Raw genomic sequence first — 17,664 nt, forward strand, 5'->3', positions numbered from 1 at the left:
TAGCCTCTTGACCCCAGTGGACTATAGGGAGGAGACACGAATTAGAATAAATACATTAGAGACAAATGTTCAACCTCATGACCTGAGGAGTAGTAGCAACTTCCAGAGTGAGTGGAGGAGAATAGTCAATGCTCTTGACTTGCTTCCCCTAAAGACAGCTACAAGCCCCTGGGAGAAACTCCATATTCACTCTGAGGCATATCAATGTGGTGCAAAAATAGAGATTAGCATACAGTTGTGCAGGTTGAGTACCGCACAAGAAACCCATATCTAAGGAACGTCATTCATTTCACAGACATTGTAGATTTGTGCATGTATCATGGCAGCTTCAGAGCATTGGCACAAAGTTTTCTAACAAAATTAGCGTGACAGGAAGCAAAGTGTCTTAAGGAAGATGGATTTTTTTTTTCTAATTTGCACAGACTGCCGTGTGAACAGTTTAACCTTGCCTCACCCCTGCCACCACAAGGTCCTGTAAACCTCTTCCACTCCAGAGCCATTGTGGGTGGAGCTAGAATATGTGAAATCTCTCTGAAAAACTAAGTGTTTACCCCAAACTAGCTAAGTTAAACTAATTAGATACTTTATGTAGGAAGAAAGGGACATATTTTTAATTCACAATAATTTTTTTGTAACCTGCTACCCAGCAGGTTGATGACACAGAAGGAAGAAGAGACTAGTTACAAAAAAATAAAGCTACTTTTTCTGTACACAATTGAGTAGTTGTGTGAGCCTTGCCTCTCAGGTGTCGAGGCTCTGACTGGAGGGGGACTGCTGGAACAGAGAGAGAAGGAAACCTGCTTTTCTGGAATCTTACCTACCTGTGACTTACAAGCCAGGTTGAGTATAGGTCCCATCACTAGAGCAGTGGTTCTCAAACTCCAATGTTTATAAGAATCACCTGGGAATCTTAGTTTAGTTTAAAAGACCTTTGTTCAATAATTCCGAGGCAGACACCGAAATGCTGCATGTCTAACAAATTCTCAGGTGATGTGGACGCTGCCAGGCCCTGGGTCCAGGTGTTGAATTGCAGTTTTGGACACTAGAGCCATGGTTCTCAGACTTCTGCATGTAATAGAATCATCTGGAAGGCTTGTTAAAATGGAGAGCTATGCCTCTACAATGTTGTGATTCCTAAAAGACATACACAGCTGGCCTCTTCCCCGTTTCTGACACAGAGTTCCTAAAACCCTTGGGATTTCCTGAGTGACAAAAGCACTAGCATCTCTGGTTCTGATATTTGATCTTTGACCCCATCCCTGTGGCACAGGGCTCCTGAAAGCCTTGTAAATTCCTAAGTGATAGGAGTGTCTTTTGTTTTAATGAGGGGACAGGGTGGGCTCCTAGATGGGGGCATAGACAATGCTGGTCACTGGAGGTAAAAAGACATGATTAGAAGTTTAGAATTTTCAGCCCCACCCTCATTCTCTTAAGAAAAGGGTTGAAAGTGGAGTTATTGATTGATTGTGCCTACCTGAGGAAGCCTCCCTAAAAATCTCCAAGTAGAGCTTTCAGGTAGGCAAACCTATTCACACTGAGAGGATTATGCACCCCAACTTCACGGGGACAGGCATTCCTGCACTTGGGATCTCCCAGCCCTTACCCTATGAATCTCTTCATCTGGCTGTTCATCTGTATCCTTTAGCATATCCTTTAATAAACTGGTCCATGTAGGGGCATCTGGGTGCCTCGGTCAGCTAAGTGTCTGACTTTGGCTCAGGTCATGATCTCAGGGTCCTGGGGTGGAGACGAGTGTCACCAGGCTCTGCCCTCAGTAAGGAGTCTGCTTCTCCCTCATCCTCTCCCTGTGCCCCCCCCCCACCCCGCCTGGTTCTCTCTCTCTCTCTCAAATAAATAAATAAAATCTCTAAATAAATAAATTAATAAACTGGTCCATGTAAGTAAGTGTTTCCTAGAGTTCTGTGAGCAGCCCTAGCAAATTAGTGGAACCCAAGAAGGGATGATAGGAACCTCCTTTGTAGCCAAATCGAACAGAAGTTGTGAGTAACTCGAATCTACTACTTAAAATGGCATCTGAAGTGGATTGGGGACAGTCATGTGGAACTGAGTCCTCAACCAGTGGGATTGAACCCTATATCTGAGTAGAAGGCATCAGAATGGTGCTAAATTGTGGGATCCTGAGCTGATGTTGCAGAACAGCTTGTTGTGAAGGGAAAAACCCTCACATATCTAGGAACTGAAGTGTCAGAAGTAGAATCTTTTGTGTGAGTATTAAAAAAGGGACATACACTGTAGGGAAAAACTGAGTAGGTTTTTCCTTTACAGCCCCATTCCCAGAGCTTCCCATTCCCACCCCCATGATCCAGTGGGAATGGGTAGGGGTACTTCTAACAAGTTCCCCCGTAACTGATGTGGGTAGGCCATACTTTGAGAATTCCTGCTCTAATCTAATGCAACCTTATCCCAGGCTCTTCTTTATCAATTATCCCTACCAGGGAAAAAGGTACAGCCTCTTCCACAGTGTGGATACAACTGGTATACAGCCCACAGGCAAGGAGTGTATTTGTGGATCCCTTCCACTGTCAAGTTCAGTCCTAACCTGTGGTTGCTAAGAGACAGAAATCATCAAGGCTCAAAAACCGTGACCAATAAGATTTCTGACTGTGGTCTCCAGCTCGCAGAATTGATAAGAAACAATTATACTGAAAGCTGCCAGATTAAGGGAGCTGGATAGCCCTTTACCTCTCTGACCTCATGGCACTGTGGGGCAGGCTACATGTGGTTCTTGGCCACACCTTTCCCAGCGGTGTCCACCTATATCCTTTCCACTAGGTCAAAAGCTATTTGAGAGCAGAAACCATGTTTTATTTGTTTCTGTATGGCCTCCAAGCCCATGCTTGGCTCCCTTCCTGGAAGCAAGCACAGAGTTCTGTATAGTCTAGATGTAAAAAAGGAATCATATTTAGAAGATATTAAAATGATTACACTTTTTATTCTCATATAAGTGGCCTTCTCTCAATGCTTGTCCATCATTAAAGGCCAGTTTATTGCCCAGGAAAAATGAGGGGTATCAAAAGTCATATTTTATGAAAAGATCTTGCTTTGTTGTTTTTTTTTTTTTAAGATTTTATTTTATTTATTTGAGAGACAGCCAGAACAGGGGGTAGTGGCGAAGGGAGAGGAAGAAGCAGACTCCCCGCTGAGCAGGGAGTCTGATGCGGGGCTCAATCCCAAGACCCTGAGGTCATGACCTGAGTGAGCTGAAAGTGGATGCTCAACCAACAGATGCCCAAAGAAAATATTACTTTGTGATGCTTCACTGGGCAGAAAGATGAAGTAGATATACCTTCTGATTCTAGAAGAAAGTCACGGGATGGAGAAAGCTAGAGCAAGAGAGAGGACACGTCCCTGGGGTCAAACCTAGAGTGGCCAATGAGAAAAGCCAGAAGCAGAGAGGGATTTTGCTCCATACCCTGTTTGGGACCCAGGGAGGGGACCACCTTCAAGAAACTCCAAACACAAAATGGAAAAATGGCAAGAAACAGAAAAATAGAGATGGGGCATGCTATGCTTATGCAACAAATAGATGTGGTGATTAGTCTGTTCATGTGGGGCATGGAAGGTATTCAAGCATTCTCACATGTTCCCAGAAGTAAGAGGGTAAGGAAGAGGGAGGAGAGCCAGTGGGCCTAACATGGATCATTGTGGGGGAACTGTGATTCCTGTGGCAGAGGCTGTAGGTGGACCTAGAACTGGGGCAGGGTGGAGCAGGCAACTGAGACCTTAGAGTATCTGCAGCTCTAGTGAAGACACAGGTAAGGGAAACACTAGACCTCCACTAAGTCACTAGATCATAAGTCATGCTGACTGGAGATCAGCTTCTCCTACAAGGGGATGCCAAATGAATAGGCAGGACATCTTCTCAAAGGCCAAAGAGGACCAGGAGGACAGTACCAAGACCAGCAGGTAGACATCACCACTTTCCTCACTGCAAAGAGAACAGGTAAGCTTTCCTTTCCACCCAAGCACCATCTCATGGAAGGCACTATTTTATGGACATCTAAGAAGACTCCTTAAGGCAGTGTGAGTCTTGCATTTGACTGTGTATTCATCCAAAAAAATAACTACCTAAGTCTTTAAGAGACTATGTAAGCCAGCAGAGACTGAAATACCTTGTATGAATTTAAGTGTTTTTTCTCCACCGTCTGTGGGAATTGAGTTTCTGGGACATGAGAATAAGCTTCTTTCCCACATGCAAGTGTAGTATGTAAAAATGTGACCTCACAACTCAACAAATGTTTGGCAAATTGTGTGGGATTATGCTGTTACATTCACTTTTACATAAGTCTAGCTTACTTAAACTGAAGTTTCATCCTTTGGGAAACAATAGCAGAAAATAGAATTACTGTCAACAGCTCAGAAACAATATCCTGGTCATTAGGTGCTAGAAGAATGGGTGGGTGGATAATAAGGAGGATTAAGTACTTTTCAAAACTTCCTTCCTCTTTACTGCAAAGCTTATCTGTTTCTCTGGCATTCATTTGATGAGAATGAATTCAAGCCCCTTCTAAGGAGGATATGCATAAAAACAGAATGCTAATAATCACAATACCTAGCACCACATCTTGCTTATAGTAGGTGCTGAATATTTATTTGGTCACTTGATATGTTGATTAGATTTGAAGAGAGATATGAAAATTATGTGGTGTATTTGGTTGATTTAATTGAAGTGGGGAAGATGAGATGCTATCTCTTAGGAATATCAATGTGGCTAACCAGGTCTAAGCATGGTCTTTTTCTGCAATAGCTTTTATTATGTCGAGGACAGGGCTGCCCATTTGCTAGCCTGAAAGTGCCAGGAACAGAGAATGAGAAGTAAGTAGAACTTACTTCCTCGTTCTACCCGAGTTGGAAGATTGGCCACTGTTCACCTCCTCCATATTCAACTCTAGAACGGCATTTGAAGAACATCTAAATCAGATTTCTTCTGTTTTGGATAAGGGATCTGAGCCCAGGAAGGTAAAATAATTCACCAAAGGTCCCACAATTTCTACTTGAAAGAGACTAGAGTAAGTTTCATGTCTTCCAGGTGAGGAGTTTTTCCTTTACTGCAGATTCTTCTGGAGGCCCATGACAAATCAGACTGTCTGAGAGAAAAAAAAAAAAAAAAAGATTATTGGTCCAGAGAAGAAAAGTCCAGGGGCAATTTCAGGTATGGCCTACTTCAAATAAATGCTCAATTCATGTTTCCAGGAACACATTCTCACCATCTTCCCATTCTGCAGTTTGTATTCTAGCTTTTATATTATGTCAAAGATGGCTCCTGGAACCCCCAGGCTTAGGATCCTTAGCTTAAAAATTCCAATGTGAAGAAAGTCTCTTTCCTGATACTTTTGGCAAAAGTTATGATTCTGGTTGTCCTGTCCTTGTTCCCTACTTTAAAGCAGTAGCTATGGTTAGAGGTATATGGTGTTCGGTTTTCATACACCATGCCTGGACCTGAAGGGGCAAGGGCAGGGAATGAGTCCCAAACCTGGAGGCACAGAAGGAGGCTAGACTGAGGCTGTGATCTTTATTAGGGACATAGGCTGAAAATATGATCTGGGTAAGGAACAAATACCCAAAACTTCCTCTTCTCCCTCCTGCGGGTTTTCTGCAGAAGCTCCCTATTTGATGAACCTCCAGGAAGCCAGAGGTAAGGAATCTCGTTGTAGCTCATAAGGTCAGCTTCTGGAGTGCAAAGTTGGGTGAAGGATGAAAAGTGGATCTGAAAGAGGAACAGACAAGTATTTCATTTCTCAATTATATTTACATTCTATTCATGAGACAAATGAGGGAAATATCCATGAGATGTCAGAACATATGCCATTGTCTAAATTCCTATACTGCAACATTGCCTGCCAGACATCTGTAATAAAAACCTCCTGAAGTAAATGGGATTGTGAACCTACGTGACAGCAGCATCTGTGACGTCCACTGAGGTGTCATCTTGGTTTGGGGTTATAGTTTTTGTTCCTTCATTTACTAGCCCCATGAAACCTTGAACAAACCAGATAACCCCTCAGAGGTGGAGTTTCCTCATTTTTAATATGGAGATAACATTTCCCCTGCCCATCTAATGATATCTGCTACTCAGTACAAATGAAAAATTGGATATGAAAGGATTTGGAGAATGGTGAAATACTAATTTTATATTGATTATTTCAATATTTATATGCGAACATAAGAAATATATTAATGTGTTTTATTTATGAGTATGAATTTTTATAATTCTTACACCAGGAAAAGTTCCAAAGCCCATTTGACTCTTTTCCATATGTGGCAGTATTTTTTACCATGTGAAAGTTGAAATGAATAATGAAAGATTAACCTCCAATTTACTCCAGACTTGCAGTAACGAGATGATTTACTATAAAAGTTAAAGTTTTCTGCCTGACAAGTGAGTCACTGTGCTTATTATGTATTTACGAGCAAAGCAAAAGCACAAAACATCCCCATGTGTCCCAGTGAATTATGAAAGTCCTTTAAGAACAGCACATTGGCCATGGATCTTCTCCTATCTCTCCCCTGCAGTTCGCTGAGAATGATTTCCATAATATAGCTGAGCTTATCACAATTCATTTCTGCGCTACGGGCTCCTGGGATGATTGCCTAGATTTCTAAACCCCAGATTGGAAATGGTGGTTTGATAAAAATTAGAGAAAATGGCCCCATTCCCCTCACCCTGTCTCACCCCTTCCTTCTCTTCACCCCCCAACCCCATTCATCCCTCTCTAAATATTCTGGTTCCTAAGACTCTTTTGATCAGATTAATTTATTGTCCTAGTTTTTTGGGAATTCAGCAGTGATATCCTCCATGAGAACAGCAAGGTTATACATGTGTTGAGAACTCTATGTCAGATATTTTACTTAATGCCCCCCCACCACAGTCCTATGAAATAGATTATGTCCATTGTACATAAAAGAGCTAAAGTTTGGAGAGGCTAAAGGCAGAACAAGACTTGAACTCAAATATCTAAGTCTAAAGCCTGTGACTCTAACCACCATACTGGATAGACTTTGTTTCCATTTTGTTCCAGCAGTTTCTTTTTCCTTCTCTCTCTCTTTGTAAACCTGATTGATCACTATTGAGAAATGGGTCTCACTAGGGTCAGGAGTCAGGAGAAATTTTCTTCCTCTAATTTCAGGAGACACTTGCGTATGCGTTACTGATACAGTGCAGTTACTTTACTGGGAAAGAAACGGTCACTATCTCCTGAGGACCCCACGTTGACAGCAGAGCAGAGACCAATCATATTGAATTGTTGTTCTCTGTCAATCACTATGAAGTCTACATTCTAATTATTATGATATCACATAAAGTTCAAGGCCGTAAGTGAGGTAAATGGTCAAGAGGCAGCAGAATAGCTTCACAATCACTATTATGACAAAAATATAACACAGGATTTTTAAAAATAAAAACAAAAGAGAATGCTAAATGGTTAGGAATCTATGAAAGTTATTTTTTATTGGGGTATAACTGCCGCACAATGAATGTAACATTAATTTTAGGTGTACAACATAGTGATTCAATAAGTGTATGTATTACACCATCTTACTGCAAATATAGCTACCATCTGTCACCATATGACACGATTACAATGCCATGAACTATATCTGCTGTGTTGTACCTTTCATCCTCATGACCTATTCATTCCACAACTAGAAGCCTATATCCCCTACTTCCCTTCACCCATTTAGCCCATCCCCCACCCCTTTCTCCCTCTGATAACCGTCAGTTTGTTCTCTGTATTTATATCACCTACTTAAAAATTTTGTTTTGTTTTTTAGATTCCACAGCAAGTGAAATCATATGTCATTCTCTGCTGACTAACTGCATTTAGTCCGTATATGCAATTTAGCCTATTTTTCCTACATAATGACTCTAAGAGGTTAACCCCAATGATATAAAATTTACTCCTGGTTATGTTCCCATTCAATTTCATGCTGTTCGCACTTTCATTTACTTCTTAAGTACTTTGGAGAACTGTATGAGGAAAAAAAGAGTACGCTCTTGTTTTAAATGACATCATAAGGATAGTGAACAATTTAATAGGAAGGAAAAAACACTTGAGTCATTTATTAATCCTTTCAATATTTTTGTCAAATGCCTAATTTTTGCTAGCTGCTGGGAGTATAGGAAAGCTTCTAGTCTAATAGGGGATCCAGGGATATGCACTACAACATAGTGAGTGTTACAGTAGGGGCTAAGAAGTGTGGGTGGGCTTGACTGATGCTAGCTCAATCTTGCAGCATCCAGGAAAATGTCCAAGAACATTTGCTGCCTCCTCTGAGATCTGGTAGCTGAGTAGGCACTAATCAACTGGTAGAGGGTATTTCAGGCTGAGGGGCAGCACATAGAAAAGCCTGGCTCCATTTTAAGGAAATGAAAGTAGTTCAGTGTTGTTGGAACTGACTGCAAGGAAGGAAGTGGCAAAAGATAAAGATGGGAAAGAAGTAGAAGTTAAATCTTAGACAGTCTCTTAACTAAGATAAATAATTTGGACTTTTTTGGTAAGGTCAATAAACAGCCATCAAAAAGTTTTAAGCAAGTGAATGACATGATCAAAATTGTGCTTTAGGAAATTACTCTTGCCTCACTGTCCAAGAGGACCCTGGTGTGGGTTGATGAGCTGGTGAGATGACATTGACCTTCATCTCTGAGGAGGCTGAGCCCTGATTTATCTTGCCCATTAAACTCTACATATGGCAGACTCATGTTCATATTAAATATCAATTCCAGTAAAGACAATTTTTCCCCCTCAGAATGGAATTTTTCCCCCTCAGAATGTCCATTATAATCCATCTACCCTAAAAAGTTGGCTGATCTCCTTGGTCTCTGCTGCTAGCAGGTTAGGCATGCAAGAGTAGCATTAGCTCGGTCAGACGGAGCCTGTGCAAGCCTCTGTCTCTGCCACATAACCACTCTGCTCCTGGGCCCTTTGTCCAGCACAGAGACAAACTGACAAGAGAAACTACCTCATATACCCAGGATGAATCAACCTTGCCCTCGGGATGTTGAGATACCCCTTTGCAGCATATGTTTTCTGTGGGCAATTAGCTCCATACTTTGTGCCCACTCCTCTGGGCGAGTCTACGTACCTCTTCCCAGACTCTATCCCTAGTTTTCCAGTCCTGCGCCTTCCAGACTCTAGACCAGTCATCCATACAAAATGGATAATCAAGTTTTCTGCTCATCAATTTCCTACTGGGTAAGAATTAAGCAATTATCACACCTAGTGGCAACCTGCTTGTTAGCAAATCCTCATATTAGCTCTCCACATGTCCCTTCTACTTTCTTCATGTCCTTCACTCATGATCTCCGGGATTATATGCAAGCCCTTTGTGTTAAGTTGTTCTTCCAAGGAAGCTCAGGTTAAAATAGTTGGTATAAGGAGTAGCCCTAAAAATCCACCATCAGGATGGGATTTTCAAGCTATATTGTGAGTGGTAGTCACTAGTGCCCTGCAGTGGGTGCATAAGAATTGGTTGAATATTCATCCCAGCCTGTAAAATTTTAACTGTAAAACCATAATAATGACAGCTATCAGGAAAGTGCCCCCAATGTTCTAGATTTATTTTCTCTTTCTCGCTAGATTGGAGCTCAATGGACAAAAACAGAGGTAAATCACTATGTTGTCACACACTTGTGAGCATCTGGTAGGAAAGCTGTATCTGGAGAGCTATTAATGCCAGGTAGATAGCTCAATAGATGCTGCAAGTGACCAGGTATATTAGTGGCCTGTGAAATATTTCAGTGTTTCCTTTTTTCTGATAATTTAGTAAGTGATGGCCTTTTTCGCCTTCATCGATTTCATGTTCCAAATCAGTGAAACACTACCCGGATACCTACAATTGAATAGCCTGGGGGGAGCTTTAAAAACTGATGCGTGGACTCCATTATTTAAATCAAAACCCCTACAAGTCAAGCCCAGATGTCTATATTTTAAAAGCTTGTCACATGGTTGTAATGTGCCGCCAGAGTTGATGCTTGACACTTCTAGACCAAAAGATAGAGGAAGGGAGAGAGGAACTTGCATGTATTGAGCAAGCACTATTATTGGCCTCTTCCCTCTCTTTTAATATCCATGCAGTTTCAATAATGAGGTTATGGGAAAATGTAATCAGAATTCCATCAGTTTGGTAGAAACACTTTGTTAAGTATTTGATGCTTAGAGTAAAAGAGGAGTCCTCCCAAAAGGCATGCTCAAAACAAAGTAGTTTCCAAAATTGCATGCATATGACAAAGAGAGAAATTAGATGTCCTTTGAAGGGTTGGAGAGGAGAATGAAGAGGGATAAAAAAGAATGAAGAGTAAAGCATCCAAATCTTCCATGGACTGAACTCCTGGTACTTGGGGTAAGGACACTTTGTTGACACAGAATAAATATGAAGGTTTCTGCCCAGGTGACATAGTCAGTATCAAAGCGGGAGCTGGAGGGTCAGGAATGTCCCTGCTGAGGTCTGGGTCTCAACTGTCATTAATGGTTAATATTCACTGAGAATAATGTAGATATACAGGAATTGGAAAAAGATATTGAAAGATGTTGTCGCATTGTGATGTAAGAGAGTCTACTGATGTTCACCTTGGTGTTAGGCTCACAGCTAGAGCTACATTTATGGGACCCCACAAAGAGCCATTATGACCCAAAATGCCCCTCCAGAGGGCTAAGCTCCTGGAAAGTAATCATGAACCATCACTTTCTGAAGAGTGCTCTGTGGAAATTGAGTTCTAAGGATATTAAGTGCAAAAACTTAACAAGGGTTCCATGGCCAAGGATGTCTTGCAAATGGACTAAATAAAAGGATCTCCAAAGCCTTCAGTATGCTAAATGGGTGCAGTGATACCCCAAGAGGGAGGAATAGGCTGTCACTTTCTGTGCATGTTTTCATGAAATGTCTCAAGACCCAAACTCCCTGAAAGTCATTTGGGAGACATCACTACAGACCTAGATACAAATGACTGGTAACACATTGATGTTTTTTGCAAGAAGAGACCAGGCCTAAGTACATAAGGACACTCGCTAACGCATTTTTTAAAATTATTTTTTAAGATTTTATTCATTCATTCATGAGAGACAAGGAGAGAGAGAGAGGCAGAGACACCGGCAGAGGGAGAAGCAGGCTCCACGCAGAGAGCCCCACGTGGGACTCAATCCTGGATCTCCAGGATCACACCCTGGGCTGAAGGCAGCGCTCAACCGCTGAGCCACCAGGGCTGCCCATCGCTAACACATTTTAAATTGCCTTCTTTTTCAATCAAAAATAAAAGTAAGTTGTTTATCCTTTAAATATCTTTTGCTAGAAATAAACCTCTTGCAAAACAAGCTGTTAACCTGGCAGATGCATAATGTATTCTGTAGATGTTTATCCTCCAGTGGTTGTACATGATGTAATGACTCTGTAGGATTTATTTCACTGGCTCCTCGAAACTCCAATTCCCTATTGGGAGTTGTAGTAATATATGTGAAAACAGTAGGGAACCCAAAGTAAAGAATTCATCCTGCCGAGTTTCTCCCATTGTACAGTCATGATGTGATTCCATAAGTTGAATGAAAACTCAGAAGCAGTTAACATTTTAACAGCAGGGGGTTAGAAATAAATTGTGCTTCCAGATCAAGTTACCTTTACTGAAGTGGAAAGTGTCTGATGGATGTAGTTATTCAGTAGGAGATGGGAGACCTGAATTCTAGTCCCAGTGAAGCCATATTCTTGCTAGGTGACTTTGGCCAAATGCTGAGCTTTCTCATCTGTGAAGTGAGGATTTGATGAGCCTGGATGGAAGTCTTCCAGATTGAATATAGAAGGTGTACTGGATAATAAATGTAAGCCATTCCAAAGTTACTAGAGAAAATGTTAAAACTCAGAACCTACCAAAAGGGGCCTCTTTAGGAAAGTTCCCTTCTTAAGAAAGAGGCTCCAGAATTTTCTACAGCCATGATGCTCTCAGCAGGCCTGGGATAAGGACAGAGGGATGCTCAGTTTGAGAAAACATTCTTGGGACTCATTTTACTCCACAGGATGCCGGGAAAATGGTGAGAGGTCCAGGCCCTGAGTCCCACATGATGTTGCTGACCAGCTCTGACCCTTCACTTGAATGTCTAGCCGTGATGCTCCTGCCCTTTATGGGGCCAGGCTATCACCCTGTCTTCCTGCTCAGTCCTCACCAGCACACCTGCCGCTGTCCCTGACTTAAAGTTTGCCACCTTCCTTCCCTCTGCCTGTTACTTCATCATGGACTACTGGAGATCTCCCAAGAGAGAAAATGTTTTTCTGGGGGTTGTGAAGAGCTCAGCCTTTATAAGTGCAACAAGCTTTGTCCCATCACCCAAGAATGGTCACCATACCCTTTCTTAGAAGTAGTAAGACAACAATATGATTGGATTTTACCGTATTAAATTCTCAATAATTCACCTAACTTTGTCCCCCAAATAAAATGTCTTCTGTCTGAATTAGAAGGTTGGAGTGGCCAGAGTATATATAATATAGACAGAGCTCTCCCAGGGATTCTAGCATTCTCTCCTTCATCTCAACTCTCTTTTAATGAAACAGGCCTGTGTGCCTCCTTGATCCTTCAGCTCTGAACATAAAGAAGCAGACCACTTTTGTTAGCCTCAGCAATGTTTGAAAGGCTCGTTGCATTTTGAGCTTCAGTTTTCCTGTGTGAAGTTACAGAAATAACTATAATAAAATACACTTTTTCTCATGAGACCTTTTCCCATTTTAGATATCTCCTTCTAAAATGTCTCTCTCACAATACCATACCTCCATAATTCAAGCCCTCCTGATACTTGATATAACCTCTAGTGTGATCTCTCCATGTCAATTCCTGCCCCTTCCTACCCATTATTCACACAGCAACTAGAGAGATCTTTCAGAAGTCTGATCAGGACTTGTCCCACTGAAAACTCTCTTGGCTTCAATTGCTCTTAGGGTGGATTCCAAAACTTATAACATGGCCCAAGAGAGCTTATAGTCTGAAGTAATCCTGACACCACATCAAATCTTAACTCTGGCTATTTACCCCCCTTCCCAAAACTTCCATCCCAGTGGTCTCCTCTGCCATCCATGCCTTGCTGCTTTCTGCAACAGACATATGCTGGTCCTCCAGCCTGAGACCCTCTTTGCCCCCATTTCTTTACTTCACTGGTTACAAATCTTCATGTAGGTTACAAGTATGTCACTTCCTTAGGTTGGGGAGTATATGATCAATATTTAGAACACTATCTGAAATTTATTTTAATAAATGCTGTATGTGTGTGTGGTCACACTCTAGTTATACTTTTACATTTTATATTCTTTCAACAGGAAGCAAATTTTTTGACACCATTTCTTGAATGGCCATCCCTCCCTCACTATGAATGCCACTTTCCCTGTATTTCTTAAAACCAATTTGCATTTAAGTTTGTATATATACTCTTTTCTTCCATTGAGCTTCTGTGTCTATTTCTGCAACATTACCACACTGTGTTAATTACCATGTAACTTTATAATAAATTTTTATTTATTTTTTATAATACATTTTGTATACAATATATACAAAAATATAATAAATTTTTTTGTATCTGGTAAAGAGAGCCCTCCTCTCCTTATTAATCTTTCTTTTTCAAAAATACTTTCTTTTTAGCTCTTTACACTTCCATTGGACTTTTAGGATCAATTTATCAAGTTTTTTTAGAAAACTTTTTTGAGATATTGATTAGAACTCCATTGAATTTTGCAGATAAATTTTGGGAAATTTTAGATATTTCTGAATTTTCATAGCATATGTTTCTATTTCATGTAAATCTTCCTTTATGCCCTTCAATAAAGTTTTATAATATTCTCCACAAAGATCTTAAGCATCTATTTAGATTTATCGCTAGGCTGCTTCCAGATTTTGTCACTTGTGGATTTTTGATACCGTAAATAGTATTCTTAAAAATTTATCCTTTAAGGATTAGTATCCAAAATATATAAAGAAATTATAAAACTCAAAACACAAAACACAAATAATTCAGTTAAAAAATAGTCAGAACACATGAATAGACATTTTTCCAAAGAAGACATACAGATGACTAACAAACACATGAAAAGATGCTCAACATTACTTATCATCAGGGAAATGCAAATCAAAACTACAATGAGATATTACCTCCCACCTGTCAGAATGGTTAAGTTAACAATACAGGGAACAATAGATGTTGGCCAGAATGTGGGGAAATGGAAACCCTCATACACTGATAGTGGGAATGCAAACTGGTGCAGCCACTCTGGAAAACAGTATGGAGGTTCCTCAAAATGTTAGAAGTAGAATTACCCTACAACCCAGCAATTGCACTACTGGGTATTTACCCAGAGGAAACAAAAATACTAATTCAAGGGATACCTGCACCCTGATGTTTATAGCAACATTATCAACAATAGCAAAACTATGGAAAGAACCCAAATGTCCATTGACTGATGAATGGACAAAGAAGATGTGGTGTGTATATACATACAATGGAATATTACTCAGCCATAAAAAAGAATGAAATCTTGCCATTTGCAATGACATGGTGGAGCTTGAGAGTATTATGCTAAGTGAAAAAAGTCAGAGAAAAGACAAGTACCATATAATTTCACTCATATGTGGAATTTAAGAAACAAAACAAATGAACATGGGGAGAAAAAAAAAAGAGAGGCAAACCAAGAAACAGTCTTAACTATAGAGAACAAACTGATGGTCATCAGAGGGGAGCTTGGTAGAGGGATGATTTTAACACGTGATGGGGATTAGAGAGTGATAAGCACTGGATGTTGTATATAAGTGATGAATCACTAAATCCTACTCTTGAAACTAATATTACACTATATGTTAACCAACTGGAATTTAAATAAAAACTTGGGGAAAAATTTTATCCTTTAATTGCTTGTTGTTGATGCACAACATTGAATTAATTTTATATAAGATATCTAGTATTAGCAACTTTGAGGTCTTTTGTTAATTCTGTTGTTTGTCTTTAAATTGTGTTCATTTTTATCTAGATATTAATTTTGCCCACAAATAATGAATGTTTGGTTTTTCTTTACCTAGGCTTTTCATTTGTACTATTTCCAAACATTATCGTGCTAACTAGGACTTCCAGAATAATGTCAAATAAAACTGGGCACAACAGACATCCTTGTCAAGTTTTACCATTAAGTTTAATATTTGCTCTTGGCCTTTTTATGATTTCCTTTCTCAGGTTAAAGAAATTTGTCATAAACTTCCATTATGAATTAGTATTAACATTATAATTATGATTGGTATTATGAATGCTTTCTTTGCATCTATAGAGCTTAGCATATGGCATAATATGTGATGAAGATTTTTCCCTCCTTTGCAATCTTCTAGACCAGTTTGGATAGGGTGAGAATTAGTTGTTTTTTGAATTGTTAGAACTTGGCTGTAATGTCACCAGGCCCTATAGATAGTTCTGTTTTTTCATTCCTTGTTGACTTTGTTCCCCTGCAGATTTTCTTCCTTTCATGATGAGGCCAACAAGCATATTTTGAAAACCTGCTATATGTTATATACAATATCCTGTCTACATGTTATGGAAGTTTTTGTTATTAACTTGATCCGTCAGCTTTCTAGAATCAGAGTCTTGGAGTATTTTTTAATTTTTTTTTCCTCTATTGTGCATGAGACCTCTGTTTTATTATATAATCTTGATGGTCAACACTGATATAAAGGAGGAGGCATCCTTGCATTCATTTCTAATCACTTTGCTAAACTCCTGAAAATGTACCCAACATATTACCAGACTCAGCAGTCTATGACTACAAAATAATATTTTATTTTCTTTGGTACTCAAGACAGTGATTACTAGTGATTACTGATTGCATGGACTGTCAGAAATCTATGCTTCCCCAGGGTTTAACTCTCCAACAGATTTTCAGGCAACTCCATGGAAGATATTGATGTAAATGACTCTTTGTTGGTGGGCCACTCACTTGCTCCTGTAGCCTATGCTCTGGACCACTGCTTTTCCAAAGCCAAGTATATCCCCCTTCACCTCCTAATGTATTTCATAACCTTTTCAGATTCCCTCCACACTTGGACATGACCCTTTCTTATAATTCCCAAAGTAGAGCTAGGAACAGGCTCTTGTGTGTAACAAAACTTATTTGTAAAAATCTAGAGAAGATGACCAAGTGATTTATAAGGAAAATGAAACTAGACTGCTGTCAGACTCTTCAAAAACAATGGTCTAGAAGAAAATGAAAGGTATTTAAGACATTCAAGGAAAAAGATTGTAGCCACAGGTTTTGTAAGTAGCCAAATTGAGTTTCAATATCAAAGGCTCTAAACAAACTATTAGCAACCTCTAAGAATTCAAGGAATTCCCTTGTCCCTTTCCTAAATCTACTGGAGAACAAACTTCAGACACAACAACATGTCTAGAGACATCAGTATAAATGCTGGTATACTGTTGCTTATAGAACTAAGTTGAAATGAAAATAGGCAGTGGGGCTCATGAGCCAACATTGGGCATAAAGATTACTTATAAAAAAGTTAATAATGCAAGATTAGAGTGTATAATATTTAGATGCTCTGACAGTGTGATTACAGTATAACTAAAAAATGGTAGAGGGAGGAGTGGAATGAGCATACACAAATTTTTTTTAAAAATTTTTTCAATAATCCTTTGGTGGAGTTGTATTGATATCAGTATCGTGGGACAAACATTGTGTATGATGTAGGATAAAACAAAGTTAGTAATTATGATCTATTAATTCTATCATTCCCTGTGTTCTAGATAACAGGTATGCTTAGTACAGAGGAAGGAAGAAACAAATGTAAGCTAGAAGAAGTTACATAAAAATTCAATTGTCCTGAATTTGAATTGAATAAATTTATACTGATATAATTCAAAGTTATACTTATGAATATATATGCATGTATATTTAAGAAACCCTCATTTCAGGATCACAATCTGGGTATACAGGATATTCAGTGTCAATGAGTTGGTCCTAGATCTGGCCACTGAAAATTTCTGGGAAAAAAAAACAACGCAAGCCACTAGCACTGAGCATCCCTAATACTCATTTGAAATGAGGGCTTCTTGGAGATGTGACTAATCTCAGGACAACATCAAGAAATACACAAGATGATCCTGGAACGTGTTGTTACCCCACGTTAAAAGGAAACAACTTGAAGAGGCTCCCCAAGATCAAAACTAAAGATATTAACTTTTAAGGAACATATTAACTACAATAGATTCCTACTATATCAGATATGTTTAAATCCATATAGTTATTCTTATCAAATAATTTGTTGTATTTGGAGAAGGATTTGGGAGACCTCATTATCTTGAAAACTAATAGGAGAAAGAATCACAAACTCATCTGGTCTTGTCTACATGAATTCATCTCCATAGCTATCTGACACGTTACCTTGCCAGCCAAGTGTGAAAAATAGCAGACTCACTATCACACCTGAAGAATCCCTGGGAAATTATGCCACTGTTGCTGACCTAAACTCTTGTCATCGGAGGGGAACACATTTTTGTTTAAGCTACCAAATGTTAGGGGTCTATTTGTTTACTATATTTCCCAATCAATATGGAAATCAGAAAAAAAACGAGTGCCATAACAAACACCTGAAATGTATAGTATGGCTTAGCATTCAGACTGAAGGAAGAAAATGTATATCAAAAG

General features: G+C 39.5%; 1 protein-coding gene and 1 long non-coding RNA gene across 16 annotated transcripts in view; one reads left to right on the forward strand and one right to left on the reverse strand.

The window, feature by feature from the left end:
* GPR65 (G protein-coupled receptor 65) overlaps positions 1–17,664 on the forward strand; it is a 64,054-nt gene that overhangs the window by 33,925 nt on the left and 12,465 nt on the right. For 12 of the 15 annotated variants that reach the window (XR_007412482.1, XR_007412480.1, XR_007412481.1 and 9 more), the window contains 2 exons: positions 5,051–5,173; positions 11,055–11,271. The gene's annotated coding sequence lies outside the window, so the exon portion shown is untranslated. The other 3 variants (XR_007412483.1, XR_003135259.3, XR_007412471.1) reach the window with 3 other exon arrangements.
* On the reverse strand, positions 4,755–7,289 carry LOC112657732 (uncharacterized). Its single transcript, XR_003135257.3, has 3 exons — positions 7,107–7,289; positions 5,582–5,728; positions 4,755–5,108 (listed from the first exon to the last, which is right to left on the reverse strand). It is a non-coding gene; the product is annotated as an uncharacterized LOC112657732 (long non-coding RNA).

Source organism: Canis lupus, chromosome 8, assembly GCF_003254725.2.
Source record: "Canis lupus dingo isolate Sandy chromosome 8, ASM325472v2, whole genome shotgun sequence".
Lineage (NCBI taxonomy): Eukaryota > Metazoa > Chordata > Mammalia > Carnivora > Canidae > Canis > Canis lupus.